General features: G+C 45.9%; 1 long non-coding RNA gene across 1 annotated transcript; it reads right to left on the bottom strand.

Annotated features, from left to right (window-relative positions):
* Positions 1 to 4,401: 4,401 nt before the first annotated feature.
* LOC123134075 (uncharacterized) lies at positions 4,402 to 16,818 on the bottom strand. The gene is made up of 3 exons (XR_006465493.1): positions 16,721 to 16,818; positions 15,776 to 15,778; positions 4,402 to 4,607 (listed from the first exon to the last, which is right to left on the bottom strand). It is a non-coding gene; the product is annotated as an uncharacterized lncRNA (long non-coding RNA).
* Between the last annotated feature and the right edge of the window lie 203 nt (positions 16,819 to 17,021).

The following is a 17,021-nucleotide window of genomic DNA, read 5'->3' as shown; positions in this document are numbered from 1 at the left end:
TTTTGACCGTTTCTGAATCTTGAGATTGCTTCAATGCATGTGATCCCTCTCCTCAGGCTTCCCCTCCTAAATCTTAGAATCCTAATGCCGCAAGTGCTATGTCAGAAATCCATTTTTTATCCCCAAGGAAAATCAGAGAAGAAGAAAGCCCTGATATTCTCTACTTGAATTCAGGAAGATTCAGATACCGAAAGCAATATGAATGGGAAAGCGGAGCGGGCAATAGGTTTATGACTGAGCACTAGAGCCTGGAATAGCAGGAATGAAGGTTGGGAAATATGCCATGCAGAATTCCAATAAGTTGGCACTGCTTTCCCTTTCCATATGAAAAATGGAGAGGAAAAGCATGGGTGGACCAAGCGTTTTAACAGGAATCTAGTGACGGAGAAAGAAGAAAGAATGGGAAGAAAGCAGCCATGGGCAAGCTTTAATGAATAGAAATAAGTAGGACTTACAGCCTTAAATTCGAGTGAAAGGAGCCTTTGACGCAGTCACAAATTCGACTGCCCTTTCACTATTATTATTATTTCAAGTAATAGAGGAAGGAGTGCCAAAGCGCATTTTAGTAGAAAGCTGCTGCGCTTTTATAGTAACGCGGAGTGACATAATCAATCGAATTCGACTGGTTGGTTCCCCTTATTAGTCTATTGCTTTTGACGTATCAGGTGGGAATGGGAGTGCCTCTTTTCGTTCCGCAATGGAATCGGCTTAAGCTCGACCTTTTCTTTCATTTCCTATCATAGGGATATAAAAATAAATCCAATTGTGTTTTTCTTAGTTTAGAATATCAAAAGACATCCCACAACCCAGTCTTAGGTTTAGAGTCGCTTTGTGGGAACTTCAAGAGAGAGAAGAGACATCATAGCTTAATATCAAAGGTCAGGTATACCTGCCTACGTTCGGCATACACATTCACTAGTTCCATTAGGAACCTTTCTCTAGATGGAATCCTGATTCAACTTTCAAATGCAAGAGCAAGAATGCCTTGAGGGAGCCCTATCTAAAAAATGCAAGGCTAGATCCCACTTTCTTTAATCGAGCGGGCAAGCGATCGCAAACATCTTTTCTTTTCAGAGAAAAGGTTTTCAAAAGATATCTCGAAGGGGTCTTAGGTAAGGTAAGGAGTGACAACTTTATTCAATAAGCTGGCTCTTTAAGGGAAGATAGAGCATCTCCTAAAATGTGGAAGTTTGGTGCTTTAGAGATAGGGCCGGCACGCTTTGCTGGAAAGCAATAAGTCAGCAAAACAAGGTAGGTCTACCCCCTAATAAAGGTTTCGCTCGACGACCCTGTATCCATTCTCGATTAAAGCACGGAGAGTTAGGTTTATTATCTCCAGTTTGATGCTATCTTCTCCACGACTTGATTCTTATGGATCTGCTCCAGGTCCTAGGCATCTTGTCTCTAGCTCTGCTCTCTATCGGTAGTAAAATCAGTACTTTGTCTTTGCCTGTCTCTGTCCATTCCTTCAACACTGATGGACTCGGAGTGGCATAACCCATTTAATAAGAAGCATAAGACCTAAAGCGAGGAGATAGAATCGAAAGAATGATAGCAAGTTCTTTAAAAGTGGGAAGAAAGTGAAGGATACGATGGTGTGTAGGGTCTTTCAAATCAATCAGGAAAGTGTGAGCTGAGAAGGAACACGACTTTGCGCACCTTGACAAGTGGATCTACCAAGAATAGCTTTTTCAGCCATTACTTATTATATAATAGCTCGATCCGCTCACGCATGTGATTGATTTCTCCCCTCTCTTTCAAAAATCTTCCATTCGAACAGGAAGATTCCCTTCTCGCTGTGTATCCAGAACCTGAGGATGATGAGGATCTATAAATGTTCTTTGATCGAGCTCCCGCTTCGGCTTCTTTTGTTGCCAAAGACCAGGACCTGTCTTATTTACTGAAAACCGGTCTGTTTAGGGACTCTTTCCTTTCAACGGACATACTTTCCTGGAACTGATTCTACCTTGAGTGTGCTTCCCTCTTTTCTGATTCCTTCCCTTTGACCACCGAAAATACAACTTCTAATAGCCATTTCTATTTTTTAGATGTTTCAAACAAGTGATTTTACACTTTTATCCCTCCTGTCTTTCCCCGATAGAGGAGTTTGACCCTTCCACTTCTGCCTTTGCCCTTTGTACTTCTTCCCGCAATTGAGATCCCTGTTAAGGAAGAATATCTCGCTCGTGATTTTTTGCGAGGAAATCGCTCTACTTTTTCCAGCGATGAGTGATTGAGTAAGGTCTAATTCAATCTGTGTTATGACCTACCTTTTTTGATTGAAGTAAACGAGAGCTTTACTTCTTCTTTTCGAACCCTAATGCTTGAGCTCGTCCTCGGGTCGGATTAGGATCCTTTTCTCTCTTTTGAAATTCCATAGATATAGATGTCTCGACTGCCGAATTTGAATCCTTAGAACAACTCGATTCCGTTGATTCACTGTCCATTTGTCCTTCAACTAGATTAATGGTCAACGACTTTGATAGCCTTTCCTTCACACAAGGTTTTTAATCCATCTCCCCCGCTTAGGGCAGTAAGGGGAAGTAGCGATATTGCGATTCCTTCGTGGGGAATCAATGAATGCAGCCGCTCCAGCAGCTTTAGTACTTAAGTTAACGCCCCAGCCCTTATCCCGCGATGAGAAGGTAGATGCGGTAAGCCAACTCCTATCCTTCTTGCGGAAAGGGCATTCAATGCCATCTTCATTCCCTTCCTTGCTTCGAGGAGCAGGTCGAATAGTCAAAGAAGGGGATGGCTAATTCTAGGAATAGAGTAGCATTCTCAAGCACTACCCTCCGTTTTTTTCCAGTCCATATAAAACAGTCAATCTACCAGCAGCAGAGGCTGCAGATACATGTCCACCACCTGTTTATCTACTACCATAAGCGGGAGCAGTTGCAGGTAAAGAGTGTTGTGAGGGATTTCATTTGCGCGTTAAGGGAAGTTTCTGTTATAGCACTTGAAATCTGTGTCGTTAGTCGAATGCTCGGAATGAAAGAATGACTATTTCCTTGCTGGAACATAATGACAACCACAGGAATTCGGAATAAGACATGTTAAGTATCTCCTCTTTCTGTCCAATGACTACTATGACATGCCTAGACTATAACATTCCTACGGAGTGCTGCCCATAGATTACGGAACACTTGGCATATGTTGATTGAGTCCCGGGTATAGCTCCCTCACTCGCTCTACTTTGAATCACGAATTAGCGTATGAAAAGCGGTGATATTTCTCTATTTATTCCTCTTCCACCAAAACAAACAAGTTGTTTTCGGGCGTCAGGCAAACTTAATTCTTCGTTCCTCCGGTAATTGGATTGATATATAAGGATTGGGGTTGTCACCCGTATGCTTCTTATCTTTGGCTTCGAACAAGGGGAGTCCTTTCAAGCTTCATCAAATCCATGGCACAAGGTCTGTTTTTCATTATAGAATCGAGCAAGAATCGGATTGTGAATTAGGATTGTATGCAAGAAGGGATTCGGAAACAGGAAAGCGAGTCAAGTGATTCGAATACGTAGCCACTCTCATTCTAATGCTTATATCCAGAACTAGTTCACCAAACAAAGGGACAGAACTACTTACTAAACTGTAGCGAGCTAATACCTAAACTGGAACTCTGAAATAGCACTCATTCATTCAATTATTTGAAGCTAAGGTGTGGGAAAAGAATATATAAGGTTAGATATGAACTAGTTGACTGTTTGATTGAGGGACTATGATGCATTTGACTCATGTTTTTATTCCATTCCAGGATTCATTCATATTCGACCATAACGAGACTCAATAACGAAACTAGGGCCCTTGCTTTCCCAAATGGAGCAGGAAACTTCCAACCAAATAGGAGGGACCCGGAAGAAGAGATAAATGACAACTATCTCTAGAGAATTGAAAAGAGGTGTGCGAACTATGTTATTGAATCGGCCATGAAAACCTAAAATGAAGGAATAGGGGGTCTGGGATCAGCATGTATTGGAGGCGGGTTTCCCAATAAGTCAATAGCTATCCTTCGCTATCTGGGGCTAGCTCACTCTATGAGATAAGTTTCATTATGGTTCGAAGCAGTTAACTCCCTTTTAAGGAGCGATCAATCAGCCCCGACCATGACCGGTCTAGAATCTCTCTCATTGAGCTTCTCTTTTGCGCCAGCTTTCTTCTTGATTTATTGCAGCAGCTAGTCTCCCTTTTCCAAATTCGATTATAAGTGAAGTGAGTTATGTTTCAAGAAATTCCATCCATTTCATCGCCCAGAACAATACCCAGTCCTGCCAATCTCTACGAAAATCTCTGGTTTAGTTTAGTTGATATTTTTCTATTATGAAAAGCAAGGAAACACTAGTAATGGTGGAAACAGAACTTAGAAATCTAAGGCTGAAGGCTAGTTTCATTAATGAGTCTCACCTATTTCTTACTTCCCCTACCAGCCCTACCTACATCACCTTTCATATGGAACAGGCATGCTTTAGTGATGGGGCTAGCCGCTTTCACAAGAAATCAAACCAAACAAAGACACTTAGCATAGGAGTAGATTAGGGCATCTAGTGCTCTGTTCATCGTCTGAGGACTATAAGGTGCCAAGGGAAATAGCTCCATCCCATTGGATATCTGTCACATCCCTGGTCCTGTTATGCACTAGGCTAGGCCTCATGTGAGCATCATGTTTTAATTCAAATGAAATTTGAATTGAGGGATTTTCAAAGCCTCAGAAACCTTCTAAAAATGATGATCAACATTAAAAATTGCTTCAAATGTTTCCAAGGAAATGTTCCTTTTCAGCTCTGAAAAATATTGGCAAGAATAAAATGCAAACCAATATTTTTGGAGTGACTGAAACATTATTTTGGGGCCTTTGAATTAATTCAATAACTATTTGCATTGGATATATAAATAATATAAGTCCAATAATACTGGAACATTTTATGTGGTTTGGTATATTTTAGTTCTAGCCACATAACTATTTTCAGGATTTTATAAAATGGTTTAGTATTTTACTAAACTAAAACAACACAGAACAAAATACAAAAAACAGAAATAGGAAAAGCAGAGAGGAGAGAAACCCTACCTGGCGCTCACCTCTCAGCCCACCTGGCCCAATTCCAGCGGCCCAGCCCACCGAACCGCCACCGTCTCCCACCTCGCGCCAGAAGGACGCGAGGCGTGTGGCCACCGCACGCCGGCACACGCCGAGCCAGCTCCTGCTTGCCGCCGAGGGTCTGGATGCCTCTCCCGAGCGCCACGCAACCCTCTAGCCCTCCTACTCTCCCCGTGCCCCTCTCCTCTCTCTCCCCGGAACGCTCTCCCCCTCCTCTGTTCTCCTCACCGAACGCGCCCGCCACCGCCGACGAGAACCACCGTGGCCACCGGCGACCCCACGCCTCGCCTAAGCGCCAAGAAGCTCCGCCCCGTCCCCCTCTTCCTCCTCACCAAGACGGAAGGCGCCGGAAGCCCTGGATGCTGCCAGCTTCACCGTTCCCCTCCTCGGCCACCGCGGATCGCCGCCGTCAAATCCGTCCCCGTCCGGCCTCCCTCAAGCTCGCCGTCCACCTCTACAGGGTCTACGTGAGCTCTCCGTCCGTTTCCCCCTCTCTATTTCGTTGTTCGCGCGCCGTAGCTAGGTTATCTACCAAGGCCGAAACCCCACCGCCGCCGGCCATGCCGCCGCCATCGCTCTAGCTAGCGTAGCTCGCGTCCGACCTCAGGCCCGTGCTCAGGAGCTCCCCAGAAGGCCAGGTCCACCACCCGTTTCCCCTCCCGTGCACCCTAGTGCCGAAACCGCTGAGACCCGAACTCCGGCTGCCGCCGCGGGTTCCACTCCGGCGAACTCCGGCCACCCCCGCACCTCCCGTTGGTTCCCCTAGATGCGCACGGGCACGGGCTATCCTCTGGTGCCCCTGGCGCGTCGATCCGTCGACTCTGGCGAGTTCCGAGCGAACTCCGCCGCGGCTCGAGGTCACCGCCGGCGAGACTCCGGCGAGATGATGTGGCCCGTCATTAGCACACTAACAGACACTGACAGCGGGCCCCGTAGCGGGTCAAAGCCCGAGTCAACGCGGGATTAGTTCCTGTGTCACTGACGTGTGGACCCCGCACGTCAGGTTTGACCTCGACCTGGCCGTTGACTCGCTGACGTCATGCTGGCGTCAGGCTGACGCAGCTAATTCTTTCTGGATTTAAAAATAATTCAGGAAATTCCAGAAAATGCCTAAAACTTCTAAAAATCATAGAAATTCAACCGTAACTCCAAATTAAATAATTTATATATGAAAAATTATCAGAAAAATTCAAGGAATCTATCTGTACCATTTTCATGCATGTTTGAACAATGTTGTCCTCTGTTTTGGACAAAACAAATAAAGGGCATTTAAATAATCATATATGGAGATGGAATTTGAATCTTGTATTCAAACCAACTTCATTTAATCTGTTGCTAGTTGCATTAGCTCAAAACACATTCATATTGCCATGTCATGAGCATGCATCATATTGTGCATTGCATTGATTGTATTTCTTCTTTGTTGCCGGTATCTGTTCCCTCCCGATAGACGATGTTCCGACGTTGTGATCGTTGACACTGACGAAGACTCAATGTTATCTTCAGAAGTGCCTGGCAAGCAAAACCCCCTTGTTCATTCCGATAAAATCCCACTCTCTCGCTCCTGCTCTCTTTTACTGCATTAGGACAACATCGATTCATCTGTTACTTGCTGCGGTAGCTGAACCCCTTTATCCTCTGCATGACCTGTCATTCCACAGTAATTAGATGAAACCCACTAGCATGAGTAGGAGTTGTTTGAGCCCTGATGTGCCTACTCATTCATGCTTGTTTGTCATGCCTGCTACTGCTTAGAGTTGAGTCAGGTCTGATTCATCGGGGATGAATCAGAGGTGTGTGAACATGTCCTACTGTGTGTGAGCTAAGTGTGGGAACACGATTTGGTAAAAGGTAACGGTGAGAGGCCATGTAGGAGTACATGGTGGGTTGTCTCATTGAAGCCGTCCTTAGGAACTGAGTTCTGTGTTTGTGATCCATGATTCGGCTACTACCATACATTGGGCCCTGAAATATGACCCCGCTCGACTTCTTATTCACCCTAGTCCTCTGTCCAGGAGTTGCAAGTAGTTTCTGGTGTTTGTAGTATGCTGGAGGCCGTGCGCAGCGCTGACCGTAGGGATGGGCTGTGATGCGGTAGGCACGTGGCTGGGTATACCGGGCGCCCGTTTGGGGTCACGGAACCCTGTTCACATCGTTTGGGGCTGTGAGTGAAACTCCGGCCGGATCTCCTCATGGATGGAACCCGAATAGGCGATAAACCTGGACTAGAGACTTAAGTGTTTAGGTAGGTCGTGGTCTACACCCACGTCGGCTTTCGCTTGAAGTCTGCCGAGCACATGTCGTGTGCAGACGCTAAGTGGTGGAAACATGTATGAAGAAGTACACCCCTGCAGGGTTAGCATCATCTATTCGAATAGCCGTGTCCGTGGAAAAGGACTTCTGGGTTTCTTATATCAGTTCATAGACAAGTGAAAGTGGATACTCTAAAATGCGCAAGATAAGCGTGAGTGCTATGGATGGCGTTCTCATAGGGAGACGGGAGCGGATCCATAGTGGTGTATTGATATGGTGAATTTGTGGACTCGTGTGCGCCACCTCAAAAGAGTTACTTGCAGTCGTAGTTCAGGATAGCAACCGAGTCAAAGCTGGCTTGCTGCAGTTAAACCCCACCATCCCCTTTGTTGATAATGATGCATATGTAGTTAGTTCTGACGTAAGTCTTGCTGGGTACATTTGTACTCACGTTGCTTAATTTACGTTTTTGCACTCGCTAGTAGTTCCGCGTGGACTTCGACGTTTAGCTTGTTACCTCAGCTACGATCTTGTGCCTCGGCAGGATCTGGTAGATAGTCAGGCTTCTCAGCCTTTTTCATTTATAGATGTCTGTACTCAGACATGTTAAGCTTCAGTTTGTGCTTTGATTTGTATGCTCTGAATGTGGGGTCATGAGACTCATGTTTGTAATATCTCGCTCCTCGGAGCCTATTGATTAAATACTTGAGTCGTAGAGTCATGTTGTGATGCCATGTTGTGTTTGCACATATCGAGCATATTGTGTGTATGTTATTGAAATGCTTGGTATGTGTAGGATCTGACTATCTAGTTGTTTATCTTTAGTAGCCTCTCTTACCGGGAAATGTCTCCTAGTGTTTCCACCGAGCCATGGTAGCTTGCTACTGCTCCGGAACACTTAGGATGGCCGGCATGTGTCCTTCTTCGTTCCTGTGTCTGTCCCTTCAGGGAAATGTCACGCGATGGATACCGGAGTCCTGTTAGCCAGCTACAGCCCGGTTCACCGGAGTCCTGCTAGCCCAGTGCTACAGCCTGGATTCACTCGCTGATGACCGACACGTTCGATGCTGGGTCATGGATGCCTGTCCCTGTAAGTTTGTGCCACTTTGGGTTTACGACTAGCCATGTCAGCCCGGGCTCCTTATCATATGGATGCTAGCGACACTATCATATACGTGTGCCAAAAGGTGCAAACGATCCCGGGCAAAGGTAAGGCGACACCCGTGGGAATACCGTGCGTGAGGCCGCAAAGTGATATGAGGTGTTACATGCTAGATCGATGTGGCATTGAGTTGGGGTCCTGACAGCGTTGGTATCAGAGCTTGACTGCCTGTAGGATTACCAAGCCAAACTGGTCGAAGTTGAGTCTAGAAATTCTTTAGTTATATAAGGGAATTGATTGTGGGATGGAACATAAGGCTCTTTTTACTCCTTATACCTCATGGCCTTCTGATCTGAGTCATCATCTTCTCTTCTACGGGGATTAAGAACTAGGCTATCTCTTCTTTCCATCAGGATCACGTGTTACTAATCCGTAGACTTATAGAATTGTTGGACTTAAGCCTCGTTTCAGTTCCTATTACTTCCGTATGTTAACTGTTGATCTCGAAACCTTGATATTGTGCTTCTGAGTGGCTATGCCACCATTTCTGTAGCATGTCTTAAATCTTTTCTGAGCATTCACAGCCGTTATGCTGTCCGAGTCATCCCAGGTTTCTAATTAGTCTGATGCATTTGCAAATCCTTTCTTTCCGCTCCCGATGTCCCTTATGGTCAGAATAAGCACACTAACCGGTGCGTTGAGGTAATTTATTGCCTTGACATATATGTTGGAGCTATTATTATGACCCTAGGTGTTTTAGGGAGTCACCTAGTAAGCTAGCCATGATTTGTGTCCCAGTGTGATGATTCTGGCCTTTATTCTCGAAAGCATTCCGTGATGCTACTTAGTAGTAGGTATTCTATTCCTGGGTTTTGAACCCGAGATTCACCCTACTTACTTCATGTTGATAGTAATTGCTAGCTCCCTTAGGTTATTAGTAACCTTTGCGATAGTCCTTGAAGTCCGTGGTATCTTCTTCTTCCAAATACCATGAACTACTTATGGCAGAAGTTCCTCGTTGAACTGAACGATCACAACCAGATTGCTCTTGATGAGTTCTCCATTATATATTGTGGCTCTGCCAGTTCTACCTTTCCGCATGGATTGTCCGGAAGAAATATGTTGAATTCGTTCGACATGCTAAACCATGCATCCACAACTCAGAAAATCATATGTTCCTTTGAGTTGTCCCTCTTTAATTGTCTTCTGACCCTCGTCTATCAATTGATAGTCAAAAGTATGCGTGCATTCGTTTATCGAGGCCTATTACTCTTGTGGTCCGTCAAGCCATTCTATTCCGGAATAACTAGGAGAAACAAACTCCAGTACCTTGTCCATTTCCAGGATTGGGTCAAAGCAGTCGTACTCCACAGATCAAATTGCTAATCTTGCTTTTTCTCTGTTCTACCTTAGCGTATTACCATCTTTATATCAAGAGTGTCATGGGAATTGCACACCATCCTATGAACTCTTGACACAGTGATACTTCTCTCCATCATTATTCATTTCTCGGTTCCCGTGTTGTTGCAACTGGAATGTCGACAAGTGAATCGTGGTGTGAGAAATCAATACTCCTAGCAACCTTGATGCTTGGTAGTTAAATGGACAATAACCTCATTCTTAACGTGTTGGTTCTTGAATCATTATTCTAAGATTGATCGTGCTACCTTGTCCATCTTCCTGGTGCACATTTCGATTGATGAGTTAGGATTTTGTCAAGTCCTCGCTCATTTGATCATATCGTCTTGCTCTGGAAAGCGAGATTGTTCTCGAGCTTACTAACATATCGGTGGTTCATGATATTCCGAATTTCTTCTCGGAAGCATCACCAGGCTATCGCCTGACCGCTATGTTGATCTCGTGATCAAGTTGGTTTATTCCTATAAACCACCCTTTCTCCAAGAATCTGTGTTGGATACCCTGAACTAGTTGGTTGAGCTAAACAACAACTTGGAGAGTTGGAAGATAAAGGCTTCTCCGAGTTAGTTCATGTTAAGGGATATCCTGGTGTTGGTGTGGTAGTTGAAGAAAGATGATATCTTCATCGGTTGGTCCCTGTGATCAGTTGCTGGACCTATTGTCTTATCAATCCTTTGATTTGAGTGTGGGCTATCGTCAAATCAAATCAGTACCAACGATGTTCGTAATGTTGTTTTACTCGTGGTTTTTCCTCGAGTATACACCATTATATTCTTTGGGTCTGACCAATGCTATCACCTGTTCACATAATTAGGGAATTCCATGTTCATGGGAATCTGGATGAATTGTTGTTGAGTCCATCGACAACATCCTTGTCTTCTCCATAATTTTGCTGAACATTAAGCTAGTGCTGGAAACTTTTGAAAGAATTTGTTCATGCTAGCTCATGAAGCATATGTTCGGATGTAATAAGTGACTTCCTCTAGTTCATGTGCATTGGATGCAAGTTGCCGCCGTGGACTCGAGAAAGTCAATGTTGTTTCTTTTGGAATCATCCCAAATCAGTCATGCATACGTGCGAAGTATTCTGTGGTTCGAAGACTTGCAACCTCCATTCCATATGTATATCCTAGCACACCAAGCCACTGATTGAGTTGTTCAAAGATAAAGGAGTCTGTCCAAGGTGAACTCTTTGGACTTCCACGCGTGGAGACTTCAATGTCATTAATGATGGTTCCCCACCTGAACTCGGTAGTGTTTTGTTGTAAGACTACCATGTGATAAAGCTTGTCTTGGACAACATGCTCACATGTTGTAGCAGAACCGGCTCGTGTTTATGGAGCTTGCTATCGTAGTTCGTGCCCCGAGAATCTCGCAACGTCGTCTCGTCTATTTGTGTTGCAAACTTTCATTTTTCTTCCAGACTTGATGAGTCTAGAATATCCTGACACCAGCCAGATCTGAATCTCAGGCCGATATGATGGTTGGAACATTTCCCAAGAATTATAATATTGGTCTCGCGATAACCGGTAAAGTGGATGTCGTGGCCAACACACCCAGCCGGAAGACCTATTATTATAATATCTTGATTGAGGAAGTTGGCCACCTCCCCATAGGGATTTCATAGGATTTACTCCCTAGTTGTTCCTTATGGATTCTATTGCTCCCGAAGTCCGACCTTTTACTTGATGTTCTAGTTATCAAACCATATCTATGAATGGGATACACTAGCACGTCAAGGAGAACATTAGAAGCGGAGTGCTAAATGTCTCTCGGTCGATCATCCAGATTTTATTTCCTTGGCCTCGCTAAGGTGAAATCTGAGAAAGTGTTATCCTCCTTTGCATCTGCATCGTCCATCGCTATTCATCATGGTAGCAAGTTGTGTTGCCAGGATCCTTGACACGGATATTGGTAAAACCTTGATGACTATGGAAATGCTCAAGTTCTTGAGAGCACGTATAAGCTCTAGGTGTTATCAGCGACACTAACTGGGATTGCCCCAGATTTCCTCGGTTATGCTATAATCATTCCAATAGTGAATTAACTCTCTATTGTTGAGCCTCTCCCCAGTTACTAGAATCATTCCCATCATTTGCATTTTGTTCCCAGCTTGCACCGCCAATGTGCCATTCTACCATGGGTCCCTTCCATTTCCGGTGGTAAGCAAATTCATCCATTACGTTGTCTTCAACAAGGTAATCCACATCATCCAAGTCCGAGTATGCCATTCTACCGACCCCCTCCAAATGATAGCTCGAGAATTGCCTTAGGCTGGTTTAAAGAGTTCCAATGATCCCTGAATCAAAGGTAATTCTTTTTGCCACTTAAGGGGATATTTCCACGAGTCACTTTCCCTAAGGTGCATCGTTGTGGTATCATGGCAACTCAACTCCTCGCTGCGCTGACAACCATTTACCACCCTCTTAGGTGTGGAATTGTTGCCTACCTAGTAAACCTTCGTCATCCGTTTCACTCCATCCCTCTAGATGTGTGCTTCGTATTTCAGCTCAAGAGATGCTGCTATGTCTCACTTTGTGAGTTGATCCTGAGTTGTTCGGTCTTCTAGAAGATCGATCCTGCTAGAGTTTCCCTTTCCTCTCATTGTCATGTCAGTTGGAGTTCTCAGAACAAGACGACAAGACAAAGATGGTGATCGATTCAACATGCTGATGAAGTGCACCCTGGATCGTAAAGATTATACTAGTTGCGTTCCCCCTTCATGTTACCCTACGCTTGAATCTCGGGACGAGATTTTTGTTTAGTGGGGGTGAGTTGTCACATTCCTGGTCCTGTTATGCACTAGGCTAGGCCTCATGTGAGCATCATGTTTTAATTCAAATGAAATTTGAATTGAGGGATTTTCAAAGCCTCAGAAACCTTCTAAAAATGATGATCAACATTAAAAATTGCTTCAAATGTTTCCAAGGAAATGTTCCTTTTCAGCTCTGAAAAATATTGGCAAGAATAAAATGCAAACCACTATTTTTGGAGTGACTGAAACATTATTTTGGGGCCTTTGAATTAATTTAATAACTATTTGCATTGGATATATATTTGATATATAAATAATATATGTCCAATAATACTGGAACATTTTATGTGGTTTGGTATATTTTAGTTCTAGCCACATAACTATTTTCAGGATTTTATAAAATGGTGTAGTATTTTACTAAACTAAAACAACACAGAACAAAATACAAAAAACAGAAATAGGAAAAGCAGAGAGGAGAGAAACCCTACCTGGCGCTCACCTCTCAGCCCACCTGGCCCAATTCCAGCGGCCCAGCCCACCGAACCGCCACCGTCTCCCACCTCGCACCAGAAGGACGCGAGGCGTGTGGCCACCGCACGCCGGCACGCGCCGAGCCAGCTCCTGCTTGCCGCCGAGGGTCTGGATGCCTCTCCCGAGCGCCACGCAACCCTCTAGCCCTCCTACTCTCCCCGTGCCCCTCTCCTCTCTCTCCCCGGAACGCTCTCCCCCTCCTCTGTTCTCCTCACCGAACGCGCCCGCCGCCGCCGACGAGAACCACCGTGGCCACCGGAAACCCCACGCCTCGCCTAAGCGCCAAGAAGCTCCGCCCCGTCCCCCTCTTCCTCCTCAGCAAGACAGAAGGCACCGGAAGCCCTGGATGCTGCCAGCTTCGCCGTTCCCCTCCTCGGCCACCGCGGATCGCCGCCGTCAAATCCGTCCCCATCCGGCCTCCCTCAAGCTCGTCGTCCACCTCTACAGGGTCTACATGAGCTCTCCGTCCGTTTCCCCCTCTCTGTTTCGTCGTTCGCGCGCCGTAGCTAGGTTATCTACCAAAGCCGAAACCCCACCGCCGCCGGCCATGCCGCCGCCATCGCTCTAGCTAGCGTAGCTCGCGTCCGACCTCAGGCCCGTGCTCAGGAGCTCCCCAGAAGGCCAGGTCCACCACCCGTTTCCCCTCCTGTGCACCCTAGTGGCGAAACCGCTGAGACCCGAACTCCGGCAGCCGCCGTGGGTTCCACTCCGGCGAACTCCGGCCACCCCCGCACCTCCCGTTGGTTCCCCTAGATGCGCACAGGCACGGGCTATCCTCTGGTGCCCCTGGCGCGTCGATCCGTCGACTCTGGCGAGTTCCGAGCGAACTCCGCCGCGGCTCGAGGTCACCGCCGGCGAGACTCCGGCGAGATGATGTGGCCCGTCATTAGCACACTAACAGACACTGACAGCGGGCCCCATAGCGGGTCAAAGCCCGAGTCAACGCGGGATTAGTTCCTGTGTCACTGACGTGTGGACCCCGCACGTCAGGTTTGACCTCGACCTGGCCGTTGACTCGCTGACGTCATGCTGGCGTCAGGCTGACGCAGCTAATTCTTTCTGGATTTAAAAATAGTTCAGGAAATTCCAGAAAATGCCTAAAACTTCTAAAAATCATAGAAATTCAACCGTAACTCCAAATTAAATAATTTATATATGAAAAATTATCAGAAAAATTCAAGGAATCTATCTGTACCATTTTCATGCATGTTTGAATAATGCTGTCCTCTGTTTTGGACAAAACAAATAAAGGGCATTTAAATAATCATATATGGAGTTGGAATTTGAATCTTGTATTCAAACCAACTTCATTTAATCTGTTGCTAGTTGCATTAGCTCAAAACACATTCATATTGCCATGTCATGAGCATGCATCATATTGTGCATTGCATTGATTGTATTTCTTCTTTGTTGCCGGTATCTGTTCCCTCCCGATAGACGATGTTCCGACGTTGTGATCGTTGACACTGATGAAGACTCAATGTTATCTTCAGAAGTGCCAGGCAAGCAAAACCCCCTTGTTCATTCCGATAAAATACCACTCTCTCGCTCCTGCTCTCTTTTACTGCATTAGGACAACATCGATTCATTTGTTACTTGTTGCGGTAGCTGAACCCCTTTATCCTCTGCATGACCTGTCATTCCATAGTAATTAGATGAAACCCACTAGCATGAGTAGGAGTTGTTTGAGCCCTGATGTGCCTACTCATTCATGCTTGTTTGTCATGCCTGCTACTGCTTAGAGTTGAGTCAGGTCTGATTCATCGGGGATGAATCAGAGGTGTGTGAACATGTCCTACTGTGTGTGAGCTAAGTGTGGGAACACGATTTGGTAAAAGGTAACGGTGAGAGGCCATGTAGGAGTACATGGTGGGTTGTCTCATTGAAGCCGTCCTTAGGAACTGAGTTCTGTGTTTGTGATCCATGATTCGGCTACTACCATACATTGGGCCCTGAAATATGACCCCGCTCGACTTCTTATTCACCCTAGTCCTCTGTCCAGGAGTTGCAAGTAGTTTCTGGTGTTTGTAGTATGCTGGAGGCCATGCGCAGCGCTGACCGTAGGGGTGGGCTGTGATGTGGTAGGCACGTGGCCGGGTATACCGGGCGCCCGTTTGGGGTCACGGAACCCTGTTCACATTGTTTGGGGCTGTGAGCAAAACTCCGGCCGGATCTCCTCATGGATGGAACCCGAATAGGCGATAAACCTGGACTAGAGACTTGAGTGTTTAGGTAGGTCGTGGTCTACACCCACGTCGGCTTTCGCTTGAAGTCTGCCGAGCACATGTCGTGTGCAGACGCTAAGTGGTGGAAACATGTATGTAGAAGTACACCCCTGCAGGGTTAGCATCATCTATTCGAATAGCCGTGTCCGCGGAAAAGGACTTCTGGGTTGCTTATATCAGTTCATAGACAAGTGAAAGTGGATACCCTAAAATGCGCAAGATAAGCGTGAGTGCTATGGATGGCGTTCTCGTAGGGAGACGGGAGCGGATCCATAGTGGTGTATTGATATGGTGAATTTGTGGACTCGTGTGCGCCACCTCAAAAGAGTTACTTGCAATCGTAGTTCAGGATAGCCACCGAGTCAAAGCTAGCTTGCTGCAGTTAAACCCCACCACCCCCTTTGTTGATAATGATGCATATGTAGTTAGTTCTGACGTAAGTCTTGCTGGGTACATTTGTACTCACGTTGCTTAATTTATGTTTTTGCAGAGAGACTTCGGTCTCGCTAGTAGTTCCGCGTGGACTTCGATGTTTAGCTTGTTACCTCAGCTACGATCTTGTGCCTCGGCAGGATCTGGTAGATAGTCAGGCTTCTCAGCCTTTTTCATTTATAGATGTCTGTACTCAAACATGTTAAGCTTCCGTTTGTGCTTTGATTTGTATGCTCTGAATGTGGGGTCATGAGACTCATGTTTGTAATATCTCGCTCCTCGGAGCCTATTGATTAAATATTTGAGTCGTAGAGTCATGTTGTGATGCCATGTTGTGTTTGCACATATCGAGCATATTGTGTGTATGTTATTGAAATGCTTGGTATGTGTAGGATCTGACTATCTAGTTGTTTATCTTTAGTAGCCTCTCTTACCAGGAAATGTCACCTAGTGTTTCCACCGAGCCATGGTAGCTTGCTACTGCTCCGGAACACTTAGGCTGGCCGGCATGTGTCCTTCTTCGTTCCTGTGTCTGTCCCTTCGGGGAAATGTCACGCGATGGATACCGGACTCCTGTTAGCCCGCTACAGCCTGGTTCACCGGAGTCCTGCTAGCCCAGTGCTACAGCCTGGATTCACTCGCTGATGACCGACACGTTCGATGCTGGGTCATGGATGCCTGTCCCTGTAAGTTTGTGCCACTTTGGGTTTACGACTAGCCATGTCAGCCCGGGCTCCTTATCATATGGATGCTAGCGACACTATCATATACGTGTGCCAAAAGGCGCAAACGGTCCTGGGCAAAGGTAAGGCGACACCCGTGGGAATACCGTGCGTGAGGACGCAAAGTGATATGAGGTGTTACATGCTAGATCGATGTTGCATTGAGTCGGGGTCCTGACAATATCACTAGCCTTGGTGGATCAGTGCGGTGAGAAAAAACTCTTCCATTCTATCTATGGTAGATAAAGGAGCTTCAAAGCCGTAGCCATCCTCATGGCCTTTTCACTCTACAGCCGTTGCACTTTTTTTTATTAAATGAAATAGTTCGCTTTCTCGCTCTTAACTCGAATGTACTAACTAAATAGGGGCACGGGAAATGCATCCTCGCTGGCTTAAGATTGGTTGCTCAACCCTGCCTTTAAACGCACGAAATCGAAGCAAGGCAGCGGAAATCACATTGAATGCAATGCGTTCTCTACTTTCGTATC

This window comes from Triticum aestivum, chromosome 6B (genome assembly GCF_018294505.1).
Source record: "Triticum aestivum cultivar Chinese Spring chromosome 6B, IWGSC CS RefSeq v2.1, whole genome shotgun sequence".
NCBI classification, from domain to species: domain Eukaryota; kingdom Viridiplantae; phylum Streptophyta; class Magnoliopsida; order Poales; family Poaceae; genus Triticum; species Triticum aestivum.
Note: the sequence above shows the minus strand (reverse complement) of the source record. Positions and strands in the feature narration are given on the sequence as shown.